Here is a 14,155-nt window from a genome sequence, read left to right on the forward strand (position 1 = left end):
AAGTGGTAATTAAAGCGCGCCTTCATTCCCCATTCAAGTGCAGGCCTACAGGCTATCAGCGTGTCACCACCGCTTCACAATGTGAGCTGGAGGCAGTCTGCATTTTGAATATATTCAGACCCCTCAACTTTTTCCACATTTTGTTCCATTACAGCCTTATTCTAAAATGTATTTAAAAAAAAATCCTCATCAATCAACACACAATACCCCAAAATGCTCTTCAGAGGGTGGTGCAGTCTGCCCAACGCAATACCGGGGGCAAACTTCCCACCCTAATGGACACCTAAAGCCCCCGATGCCATGGGAAGGCCAAAAAGATCATCAAGGACATCAACCACCCGAGCCACTGCCTGTTCACCCCGCTATCATCCAGAAGGCGAGGTCAGTACAGGTGCATCAAAGCTGGGAACGAGAGACTGAAAAACAGCTTCTATCTCAAGGCCATCAGACTGCTAAACAGCCATCACTAGCACATCAGAGGCGGCTTATAAATGGATCAGTAGCCACTTGAATAATGTTTCCTTATCTAGCGTTAGTCATCTCATATGTATAAACTGCACTCCACACTATTCTACGGTATCTTCGTCACTTTTAAATTGTGTTTACATATTGCATCACCCATCTCATATGTATATACTTTATTCTATACTATGCCACTGTCCAATGCTGCTCTGACATACAGTATGTACAGTTGAAGTTGGAAGTTTACATACACTTAGGTTGGAGTCATAAAAACTTGTTTTTCAACCACTCCACAAATTTCTTGTTAACAAACTATAGTTTTAGCAAGTCGGTTAGGACATCTACTTTGTGCATGACACAAGTCATTTTTCCAACAATTGTTTTCAGACAGATGATTTCACTTATAATTCACTGTATCACAATTCCAGTGGGTCAGAAGTTAACATACACTAAGTTGACTGTGCATTTAAACAGTTTGGAAAATTCCAGAAAATGTGGTAATTGATCTTCCTTGAGATGTTTCTACAATGTGATTGGAGTCCACCTGTTGTAAATTCAATTGATTGGACATGATTTGGAAAGGCACACACCTGTCTACATAAGATCCACAGTTGACAGTGCATGTCATAGCAAAAACCATGCCATGAGGTTGAAGGAATTGTTCGTAGATCTCCGAGACAAGATTGTGTCGAGGCACAGATATGGGGAAGGGTACCAAAACATTTCTGCAGCATTGAAGGTCCCCAAGAACACAGTGGCCTCCATAATTCTTAAATGGAAGAAGTTTGGAACCACCAAGACTCTTTGAAACCACCAAGACTTTTGCCACCTGGCCAAACTGAGCAATCTGGGGAGAAGGACCTTGGTTAGGGGGGTGACAAGAACCCAATGGTCACTCTGGCAGAGCTCCAGACTTCCTCTGTGGAGATGGGAGAACCTTCCAGAAGGACAGCCATCTCTGCAGCACTCTACCAATCAGGTCTTTATGATAGAGTGGCCAGACGGAAGCCACTCCTCAGTAAAAGGCACATGACAGCCCCCTTGAAGTTTGTCAAAAGGTACCTAAAGGAAAACAATGAACACTATGGTTCTCAGATCCTCAAGGCACTACAGAGGGTAGTGAGTACGGCACAGTACATCAAGCTTCCTGCCATCCAGAACCTCTATACCAGGCAGGCAGTGTCAGAGGAAGGCCCTAAAAACTACCAAAGACTCCAGCTACCCTAGTCATAGACTGTTCTCTCTGCTACCGCACAGCAAGCGGTACCGGAGCGCCAAGTCTAGGTCCAAAACTCTGTTTATTAACTATGCATAGTCAATACCTCTACCTACATGTACATATTACCTCAATTACCCTGTGCCCCTGCACATTGACTCTGTACCCGTACCCGCAGTATATAACTCGTTACTGTTATTTTATTGTTGGTCTTTAATTATTATTATTTAATTGTTTTATGTAACTACTTTAACACTTATTTTTCTTAAAAATGCATTGTTAGTTAAGGAGTTGAAAGTAAACATTGAACTGTAAGGTCTACACCTGTTGTAGTCGGTGCATGCGACAAATACAATTTGATTTGATTTTGTCTTAAATATCACAATTGTATGTCAAAATGTGTACTTAATTTACGCTTTCAGTAGTGTAGCAGCACATGCTCCCATCCAGAGCAGCCTCCTTTATCAGCCGCAGTGCTTACTAGATGATTAACTACTACAACATGGTTGTTATCAAGCTACAACATGGCAGTGACCTACAACATGGTTGTTATCAAGCTACAACATGGCAGTGACCTACAACATGGTTGTTATCAAGCTACAACATGGCAGTAACCTACAACATGGCTGTTATCAAGCTACAACATGGCAGTGACCTACAACATGGTTGTTATCAAGCTACAACATGGCAGTGACCTAAAACGTGGTTGTTATCAAGCTACAACATGGCAGTGACCTAAAACATGGTTGTTATCAAACTACAACATGGTTGTTATCAAGCTACGACATGGCAGTGACCTACAACATGGCTGTTATCAAGCTACAACAACATGGCAGTGACCTACAACAAGGTTGTTGTCAAGCTACAACATGGCAGTGACCTACAACATGTTTGTTATCAAGCTACAACATGGCAGTGACCTACAACATGGCTGTTATCAAGCTACAACATGGCAGTGACCTACAACATGGTTGTTATCAAGCTACAACATGGCAGTGACCTAAAACATGGTTGTTATCAAACTACAACATGGTTGTTATCAAGCTACGACATGGTTGTTATCAAGCTACGACATGGCAGTGACCTACAACATGGCTGTTATCAAGCTACAACATGGCAGTGACCTAGGTGACCTACAACAAGGTTGGTTGTCAAGCTACAACATGGCAGTGACCTACAACATGTTTGTTATCAAGCTACAACATGGCAGTGACCTACAACATGGCTATTATCAAGCTACAACATGGCAGTGACCAACAACATGGTTGTTATCAAGCTACAACATGTTTGTTATCAAGCTACGACATGGCAGTGACCTACAACATGGTTGTTATCAAGCAACAAAATGGCAGTGACCTATAACATGGTTGTTATCAATCTACAACATGGCAGTGACCTACAACATGGTTGTTATCAATCTACGACATGGCAGTGACCTACAACATGGTTGTTATCAAGCTACGACATGGTTGTTATCAAGCTACGACATGGCAGTGACCTACAACATGGTTGTTATCAAGCTACATGGCAGTGACCTATGGTTGTTATCAAGCTACAACTATGGCAGTGACCTACAACATGGTTGTTATCAAGCTACAACATGGCATGGTTGTTATCAAGCTACAACATGGCAGTGACCTACAACAACATGGTTATCAAGCTACAACATGGCAGTGACCTAACAACATGGCAGTGACCTACAACATGGTTGTTATCAAGCTACAACATGGTTGTTATCAAGCTACATGGCAGTGACCTACAACATGGCTGTTATCAAGCTACAACATGGCAGTGACCTACAACATGTTATCAAGCTACAACATGGCAGTGACCTACAACATGGTTGTTATCAAGCTACAACATGGCAGTGACCTACAACATGGTTGTTATCAAGCTACAACATGGCAGTGACCTACAACATGGTTGTTATCAACATGGTTGTTATCAAGCTACAACATGGCAGTGACCTACAACATGGTTGTTATCACAACATGGTTGTTATCAGTGACATGGCAGTGACCTACAACATGGTTGTTACTAAGACATGGCAGTGACCTACAACATGGTTGTTATCAAGCTACAACATGGTTGTTATCAAGCTACAATATGGCAGTGACCTACAACATGGCTGTTTTCAAGCTACAACATGGCAGTGACCTACAACATGGCTGTTATCAAGCTACAACATGGCAGTGACCTACAACATGGTTGTTATCAAGCTACAACATGGCAGTGACCTACAACATGGCTGTTATCAAGCTACAACATGGCAGTGAGCTACAACATGGTTGTTATCAAGCTACAACATGGCTACAACATGGTGACCTACAACATGGTTGTTATCAAACATGCTACAAAACATGGTTGTTATCAAGCTACAACATGGCACACAACATGGCAGTGACCTACAACATGGTTGTTATCAAACATGCTACAAAATGGCATCAAGGTACAACATGGCAGTGACCTACAACATGGTTGTTATCAAGCTACAACATGGTTGTTACAACATGGTTGTTATCAAGCTACAAAATGGCAGTCAAGCTACAACATGGCAGTGACCTACAACATGGTTGTTATCAAGCTACAACATGGTTGTTATCAAGCTACAACATGGCAGTGACCTACAACATGGTTGTTATCAAGCTACAACATGGCAGTGACCTACAACATGGTTGTTATCAAGCTACAACATGGCAGTGACCTACAACATGGTTGTTATCAAGTACAACATAGTGACCTACAACATGGTTGTTATCAAGCTACAACATGGCAGTGACCTACAACATGGTTGTTATCAAGCTACAACATGGCAGTGACCTACAACATGGCTGTTATCACAACATGGCTAGACCTACAACATGGTTGTTATCAAGCTACAACATGGCAGTGACCTACAACATGGTGTTATCAAGCTACAACATGGCAGTGACCTACAACATGGTTGTTATCAAGCTACAACATGGCAGTGACCTACAACATGGTTGTTATCAAGCTACAACATGGCATGATCAAGCTACAACATGGCAGTGACCTACAACATGGTTGTTATCAAGCTACAACATGGCAGTGACCTACAACATGGTTGTTATCAAGCTACAACATGGCAGTGACCTACAACATGGTTGTTATCAAGCTACAACATGGTGACCTACAACATGGTTGTTATCAAGCTACAACATGGCAGTGACCTACAACATGGTTGTTATCAAGCTACAACATGGTTGTTATCAAGCTACAACATGGCAGTGACCTACAACATGGTTGTTATCTAGCTACAACATGGCAGTGACCTACAACATGGTTGTTATCAAGCTACAACATGGCAGTGACCTACAACATGGTTGTTATCAAGCTACAACATGGCAGTGACCTACAACATGGTTGTTATCAAGCTACAACATGGCAGTGACCTACAACATGGTTGTTATCAAGCTACAACATGGCAGTGACCTACAACATGGTTGTTATCAAGCTACAACATGGTTGTTATCAAGCTACAACATGTGACAGTGACTACAACATGGTTGTTATCATGGTGACCTACAAGTTGTTATCAAGCTACAACATGGCAGTGACCTACAACATGGTTGTTATCAAGCTACAACATGGCAGTGACCTACAACATGGTTGTTATCAAGCTACAACATGGCAGTGACCTACAACATGGTTGTTATCAAGCTACAACATGGCAGTGATCAAGCTACAACATGGCAGTGACCTACAACATGGTTGTTATCAAGCTACAACATGGCAGTGAACAACATGGCAGTGACCTACAACATGGTTGTTATCAAGCTACAACATGGCAGTGACCTACAACATGGGCAGTGACCTACAACATGGTTGTTATCAAGCTACAACATGGCAGTGACCTACAACATGGTTGTTATCAAGCTACAACATGACCTACAACATGGTTGTTATCAAGCTACAACATGGTTGTTATCAAGCTACAACATGGCAGTGACCTACAACATGGTTGTTATCAAGCTACAACATGGCAGTGACCTACAACATGGTTGTTATCAAGCTACAACATGGCAGTGACCTAAAATGGTTGTTATCATGGTTGTTATCAAGCTACAACATGGCAGTGACCTACAACATGGTTGTTATCAAGCTACAACATGGTTACAACATGTTATCAAGCTACAACATGGCAGTGACCTACAACATGGCTGTATCAAGCTACAACATGGCAGTGACCTACAACATGTTATCAAGCTACCTACAACATGACATGGCAGTGACCTACAACATGGTTGTTATGGCATGTTATCAAGCTACAACATGGCAGTGACCTACAACATGGTTGTTATCAAGCACAACATGCTGACCTAAACATGGTTGTTATCAAGTGACCTACAACATGGTAGTTATCAAGCTACAACATGGTTGTTATCAAGCTACAACATGGCAGTGACCTACAACATGGTTGTTATCAAGCTACAACATGGCAGTGACCTACAACATGGTAGGTATCAAGCTACAACATGGCAGTGACCTACAACATGGCTGTTATCAAGCTACAACATGGCAGTGACCTACAACATGGTTGTTATCAAGCTACAACATGGTGACCTACAACATGGTGACAAGCTACAAACATGGTAGGTATCAAGCTACAACATGGCAGTGACCTACAACATGGTTGTTATCAAGCTGCAACATGGCAGTGACCTACAACATGGTTGTTATCAAGCTACAACATGGCAGTGACCTAAAACATGGTTGTTATCAAGCTACAACATGGCAGTGACCTACAACATGGTTGTTATCAAGCTACAACATGGTGACCTACAACATGGTTATCAAGCTACAACATGGCAGTGACCTACAACATGGTTGTTATCAAGCTACAACATGGCAGTGACCTACAACATAAGCTACAACATGGCAGTGACCTACAACATGGTAGTTATCATGGCAGTACAACATGGTTGTTATCAAGCTACAACATGGCAGTGACCTACAACATGGTTGTTATCAAGCTACAACATGGCAGTGACCTACAACATGGTTATTATCAAGCTACAACATGACAGTGACCTACAACATGGTATCAAGCTACAACATGGCAGTGACCTACAACATGGTACAAGCTACAACATGGTTGTTATCAAGCTACAACATGGCAGTGACCTACAACATGTTATGTTGACCTACAACATCAAACATGGTTGTTATCAAGCTACAACATGGCAGTGACCTACAACATGGTTGTTATCAAGCTACAAACATGGTAGTTATCAAGCTACAACATGGTTGTTATCAAGCTACAACATGTGACCTGTTATCAAGCTACAACATGGTACCTACAACATGGTATATCAAGCTACAACATGGCATGACCTACAACATGGTTGTTATCAAGCTACAACATGGTTGTTATCAAGCTACAACATGGCAGTGACCTACAACATGTGTTATCAAGCTACAACATGGTTGTTATCAAGCTACAACATGGCTACACAACATGGTTGTTATCAAGCTGACCTACAACATGGTTGTTATCAAGGTTGTACACAACATGGCAGTGACCTACAACATGGTTGTTATCAAGCTACAACATGGCTGACCTACAACATGGTTGTTATCACAACATGGCAGTGACCTACAACATGGTTGTTATCTAGCTACAACATGGCAGTGACCTACAACATGTGACCTACAACATGGTTGTTATCAAGCTACAACATGGCAGTGACCTACAACATGGTTGTTATCAAGCTACAACATGGCAGTGACCTTCAACATGGTCATAGCGGTAAGTTGCCATAGTGTTAGAGGACAGAGGAGAAAGATAGTCAATCTCTATTACTGTATAGCAGTAAAAAGGTCAGTTGTAAGACATGAAGTTGAAGAGTCATCCTGGTCCTCTATAGTGAAAACTCAGAACAGGAAGTCAACTTGGCAGAAAAATACTTCAGGGTGATATTTGGGGACACATCTTCTACACCAAATATTGCAATATCCGATATAATTGTTTTGCGCCATTAATGACAAAATGTTTTTTTTGCTTATTTACAAAATTAGAGTCACATTCTCATTAAATAATCTTTGTGTGCCGAAAAATGTATCTAAGTTAATTCATTTAGACTTAATTTGACATATGGATACAGCTTAACTGATACAACTGCACAGTTTCGATTTGTAATGTTCAAATAGAGCATAGTCTTGAACACCACAAAATATCTTCTTGCACGTCACAATATATCGGCAATGTCAAAAATTCACAATATTCTATTTATTCATCTATCGTCCCAACCCTAGTATTGGATGACTTTGGTAAGGTCATTGTGGGAAGTAACATGTCACTGTGGCTTCTTGTAGAAAGAGGCAGAAGAGGGGCACGTGCTCCTGTCCTGGTCTGTATTGACATTGATTGACTGACTACCAAATGATCCCTGTCACATCTCTGTAACTGTAGAGTGCTCTAAAGCTGACACAGACACACACATACCCACAAAATACCCACACAAGCACACACACACATGCATCCACATACATGTATGTACACATGCACACACACACATTATTCAAAGACGGACACAACAAACCCTTCTATTCGAGCAGGCACACGTAAAGTATCATACAGTCAGCACACACTACACTACATCAACCTAGCCCTACTGCCAACAGCCACTCCCAGGACATGTGTTCTTCACTTCTAATCACACACATGCACACGCCATCCCACCACCCACATAACACATAGGCTACAACACACACCATGCTACACATACAGTGCATTCTGAAAGTATTCAGACCCCTTATTCTAAAATAGATTTTGGATCTGCAGCCTCAAGTCTTCTTGGATATGATGCTACAAGCTTGGCACACCTGTATTTGGGGAGTTTCTCCTATTCTTCTCTGCAGATCCTCTCAGCTCTTTCAGGTTGGATGGGGAGCATTGTTGCACAGCTATTTTCAGGTCTCTCCAGAGATGTTCGATCGGGTTCAAGTCCGGGCTCTGGCTGGGACACTCAAGGACATTCAGAGACTTGTACCGAAGCCACTCCTGCATTGTTTTGGCTGTGTGCTTAGGGTCGTTGTCTTGTTGGAAGGTGAACCTTTGCCAGTTTGAGGTCCTGAGAGCTCTGGAGCAGGTTTTCATCAAGGATCTCTCTGTAGTTTGCTCTGTTTATCTTTCGCTAGATCTGACTAGTCTCCCAGTCACTGTCGCTGAAAAGCATCCTCACAGCATGATGCTGCCACCACCATGCTTCACCGTAGGGATGGTGCCAGGTTTCCTCCAGACGTGAAGCTTGGCATTCAGGCTAAAGAGTTCAATCTTGGTTTCAACAGACCAGAGAATCTTGATTCTCATGGTCTGAGAGAACTTAAGGTGTGTAATAGAAAAAGTATTTACCTGATTTATTTGATATTAATGGTTAACAACAAATATTTAACTAATAGTAAGATATTTATGTTCTGCTAATGCTGTGTCTTTATGGTCTCCATGGTCTCTTCCTGCAGTTAGTCTCAGCTTATGGTCAAGGAAATGGGTTTTGCTAGTGATAGCTTGAGCTCACAATGACTTGGTGAAAAAAAACCTAATGCTGACATTCCTTAGACAAGATGTGGTGTGTGTGACCAAGATAGAGATAGCCTGGAACAGTTTAGAACAATCCCTTATTGTCCTAATCAACCTAGCATCTGGAAAACTATGCCGGGGTCAGGTTAAAATGGTACCGGGTTTAGATGACCACAGGATGAACCCAGAGCAGCTTATGATGCCCCTTGGCCTGCATGGGAGGGGAGGAACCAGCCATGACTAAGCATTCTTAGTGTCAGCTATATAAAGAACTCTGCATTTCTGTAAATGTTAGGCTGCTCTGCCCAACAGTCAAGAGTGTTGGGCTAACTAGTCTCATTATTGCAATAATTAATTGATATTAACTAGTTGGATATAGGGGGCGCTCTTTTAATTTTTGGATGAAAAACGTTCCCGTTTTAAACAAGATATTTTGTCACGAAAAGATGCTCGACTATGCATATAATTGACAGCTTTGGAAAGAAAACACTGACGTTTCCAAAACTGCAAAGATATTGTCTATGAGTGCCACAGAACTGATGTTACAGGTGAAACCCAGATAAAAATCGAATCAGGAAGTGCCGCATTTTTTGAAACCACCTCATGCCAATGACTCCTTATATGGCTGTGAAGGAGCAAGGAGTCAGCTTACATTTTTCACGTTTTTCCCAAGGTGTCTACAGCTTTGTGACGTCTTTTTAGGCATTTCCATTGGAGAATGGCTGTAAGAGACCATATAGGGCGAGTGGTCGCATGGTGTCTCCCGGAGAAAACCTTGCGTAAAATATTGAGGTAGCCATTTTTCCAATCGTTTCTTATGAGAAACCAACTGCCTCGACGGATATATTATCGAATACATATGTTAAAAACACCTTGAGGATGGATCCTAAACAACGTTTGCTGTGTTTCTGTCGATATTATGGAGCAAATTTTTTAAAAAGTTTGGCGTTATAGTTGAAATATTTTTTGGTCGATTTCTTAGCCAAGCAGGATGAACAAACGGGACGTTTTTCACCTACAAAAACAATCTTTTTGGAAAAAAGGAACATTTGCTCTCTAACTGGGGGTCTCCTGAGTGAAAGCATCCAAAGTTCTTCAAAGGTAAATTATTTAATTTGGTTGCTTTTCTTATTTTTGTGAAAATGTTGCCTGCTACCAGCAGAGCTAGCATAGCATTATGCCATGATAAACTTACACAAATGCTTGTCTAGCTTGGGCTGTAACGCATATTTTGAAAATCTAAGATGACAGTGTTGTTAACAAAAGGCTAAGCTTGTGTTTGAATATATTTATTTCATTTCATTTCATTTGCGATTTTCATTAATAGGAAAAGTTGCGTTATGGTAATGCGCTTCCGGCTATGATTACGCTCCCGGATACGGGATTGCTCGTCACTAGAGGTTAAATTAAGATAATTGTCTGAAGAAATGAAGTCTCTCTCAGTTTGGTTTTCCACGACAGGTGTCTTTTGGCAAACTCCAAGCAGGCGGTCATGTGCCTTTTATGGAGGAGTGGCTTCCGTCTGGCCAATCTACCATAAAGGCCTGATTGGTGGAGTGCTACAGAGATTGTTGTCCTTCTGGAATGTTCTCCCATCTCCACAGAGGAACTCTGGAACTCAGTCAGAGTGACCATCGGGTTCTTCTTCACCTCCCTGACCAAGGCCCTTCTCCGCCGATTGCTCAGTTTGGCCGGGCGGCCAGCTCTAGGAAGAGTCTGGTGGTTCTGAACTTTTTCCATTTAAGAATGATGGAGGCCGCTATGTTCTTTGGAACCTTCAATGCTGCATAAATGTTTTGTTACCCTTCCGCAGATCTGTGCCTCGACACAATCCTGTCTCGGAGCTCTACGGACAATTCCTTCGACCTCATGGCTTGGTTTTTGCTCTGACATGCACTGTCAACTGTGGGACCTTATATAGACAATCAATTGAATTTACCACAGGTGGACTCCAATGAAGTTGTAGGAACATCTCAAGGATGATCAAAGGGTCTGAATACCTATGTAAAAATGTGCAAACTTAAAAATGATTATGCAAAATTGTCATTATGGGGTATTGTGTGTAGATTGATGATCATTATTTTTTATTTAATCCATTTTAGAATAAGGCTGCAACGTAACAAAATGTGAAAAATTGGAAGGGGTCTGAATACTTTCTGAATGCACCATATATCACACATATATCACACACAAGCATGAATAGTTCACAATTCACAAACGAAGTACCTATCGTCCCTTCCTCCACTCCACACACACACAGTCTGACTGCTCTCCTGCACCTGACTTCGCCTCCCGTACACAGCCGTAACACAGGGTACTCATTACACGTATCTGTCTTCTACCTCTTTCCCTCTCCTTGCAACATGTCCCAGGATGAGGAATTGCTTTGTTAGTGCATTCACAAACGAGGTGGAAGGAGGGATCACAGTGAGGAGTGATGGATGGAGCACAAATAGGGGCAGAACGTGGGGAGCGAGGGAGTGTGGAAGAGACAGAGGAGAGGAAAAGGAGTGCAGGGCAAGGATTTGTCCAACCTGTTGGGTATAGAGAGAAACACAGAGTGTGATATTAAAGAGAGGAATAAGAGCCAGGGGGTGGAATGAGAAGAAAGGGAGAGAGGGAAAGAGGTAGAAGACAGATACGTGTAATGAGTACCCTGTGTTACGGCTGTGTATGGGAGGCGAAGTCAGGTGCAGGAGAGCAGAGTAGATTTAACAGGCGCACTTTTTTTCCGGTCAAGAAATAGACACAAAATGACATCAAAGAAAACACGGAACATGAACAAAAGTATAGAGTGTGAACATCTCACATAACAATAAACAATTACACACAATGACATGGAAGGGAACAGAGGACTAAATACATGCAGTGTGATTAGATAATGAAAACCAGGTGTGTATGGAAACAAGACAAAACAAATAGAAATATGAAAAATGGAGCGGCGATGACTAGAAAGCCGGTGACGTCGATCGCCGAACACCGCCCGAACAAGGAGAGGAGCCGACTTTGGTGGCAGTCGTGACACCCTGCAAAGTCAATCTTCACTCACTGAGACCAAGGCTCTGCAATCTTTGATCACATATGACAGCTAGAGACAGGAGCACTCCTGGGAACAGGCTTGGTATCAGTATTGATAAACATGGATATAAACTAAACTTATTATCTCCTGATATACCTGACTAATATTGAAAACTCAAACAGGTACATATTGAAGATGTGTATGCTCATCCCCAGAATACTTTCACGTGTCTCTTTTCAAAGGATGGAAATAAGAATATTAACAACTTTATAGATACGAACACTATAACAACATGAAAATGAAACGGATTCTACAAGAACCAATATCACTCCCTAAAAACACACCCCTATGGAACAATCCTTGGATAGCTTTTCATAATTCACCGATACCTTTGGCTCACATGGGAAACGAAAGGCATAGAAACTGTAAGTGACGTGGTAATAGGAAATACATTTTTTTCCATGACAGAATTAAAAAGACATTTGGACTGCTCACTGTAGACATTTTCAAATATATGCAACTTAAAAGTTGTATATCACCAAATTTCCACCTGAAAGGTTTTGGACATCACAGCAATGTTGAGGGAATCCTATTTGAGTCAGAAACAGATACTCATATGATAAGTAAGATATACAAAACCTTGCAGAGAGGCTATCCAGCTAACAATCTCTTAAAAAATATATACACTATTGGAACGAAGAATGAAATAAAACAGATATTGGCTCAAGATGGAGGGAATGTTGGAACATATTGAACTAAATTATAGTAAACTAAAATGTACATTTAATCCAGTATAAAGTAATGTATACAATGCATTATACATGACACAAAATTTACAAATTCTACAGCACAACGGCAGAGTCATGTCTTAAGTGTAAATCTAACAAGGACTCAATAATTCATGCCTTCTGGGAGTGCTATAAAATCCAAAGGTTATGGGCAGAGTTAAAAAGATGGCTGTCAGAAGTTGTACAATGGAAATGTATTTTTAATCTGTCTATCTGCATATTTCAAGACATGGCATGTGGAAGTGAGATATTGTTTTTGTAAATTATATTGAAGAAGCTATTACTTACATACTGGAAGTCAAAAGATACCCCAATGTAAAGAGAATGGAAGAATCAAAATGCTTAATGATTTAAATATTGAATTTAAAGTCATATGAGGTAGAGTCTTCCAAGCATTGAAAACAACATTGGGTGTGGATATGGTGGTAAGGTGGGTCTGAGCAAGTGGGATATTATTCATGTTTGTGGAAATGTATGTACGTAAATGCTAAGTTGTCTTCTGTTTTTGTCTATTGTATGTATCTTTATGTTTATTGTAATAAAAAAAAAACATTTAAAAAAGGACAATATTTCAAAAAAGGAATAGGCCTGTGGTTTGTGTGCATGTACTTGTGTGCTGTGTGCAGCTGACCCCACTACGTCTGTCTGTGTTTGTGACAGCAGGTCATCACTAATCACTCAGTGGGTGTTGTCGTACGACTCAGGGCCATGCTGAGAGAGGGGGAGAGAGAGGGGAGGTGAGGTGAGTGGAGGGGGGCATGAGGAGGTTGCAAGGTGGGGCAGAGGACAAGATCAGTACATCAAGCCACCCCCACACACAGTCTGCAACCCCTCCCAAAGGAGACTACAATAGCATGCAAACCAGTAAGTAAACTATACGTCACTTCACTTTCCTCATAGAATTATGTCATATCTACAGCCCAAATCCCTCTTGCTCTATGGGACTCCAGCAGACTTTTAATATGATTATGACCACTCCATGTGACCATCGCTAGCCGTTCTGAATCAGCATTATCCTCAGGTCCCATTCATCAGATAGGTTGTTGGCGCCAGGGTCAACGATAAGCCTTAAGGTCTAAGGGGTTAACACATTCTGCGTTGTTTTCTAAACTGATGCCTAGGGCTGGGGC

Source organism: Oncorhynchus masou, unplaced genomic scaffold, assembly GCF_036934945.1.
Source record: "Oncorhynchus masou masou isolate Uvic2021 unplaced genomic scaffold, UVic_Omas_1.1 unplaced_scaffold_2___fragment_4___debris, whole genome shotgun sequence".
NCBI lineage: Eukaryota > Metazoa > Chordata > Actinopteri > Salmoniformes > Salmonidae > Oncorhynchus > Oncorhynchus masou.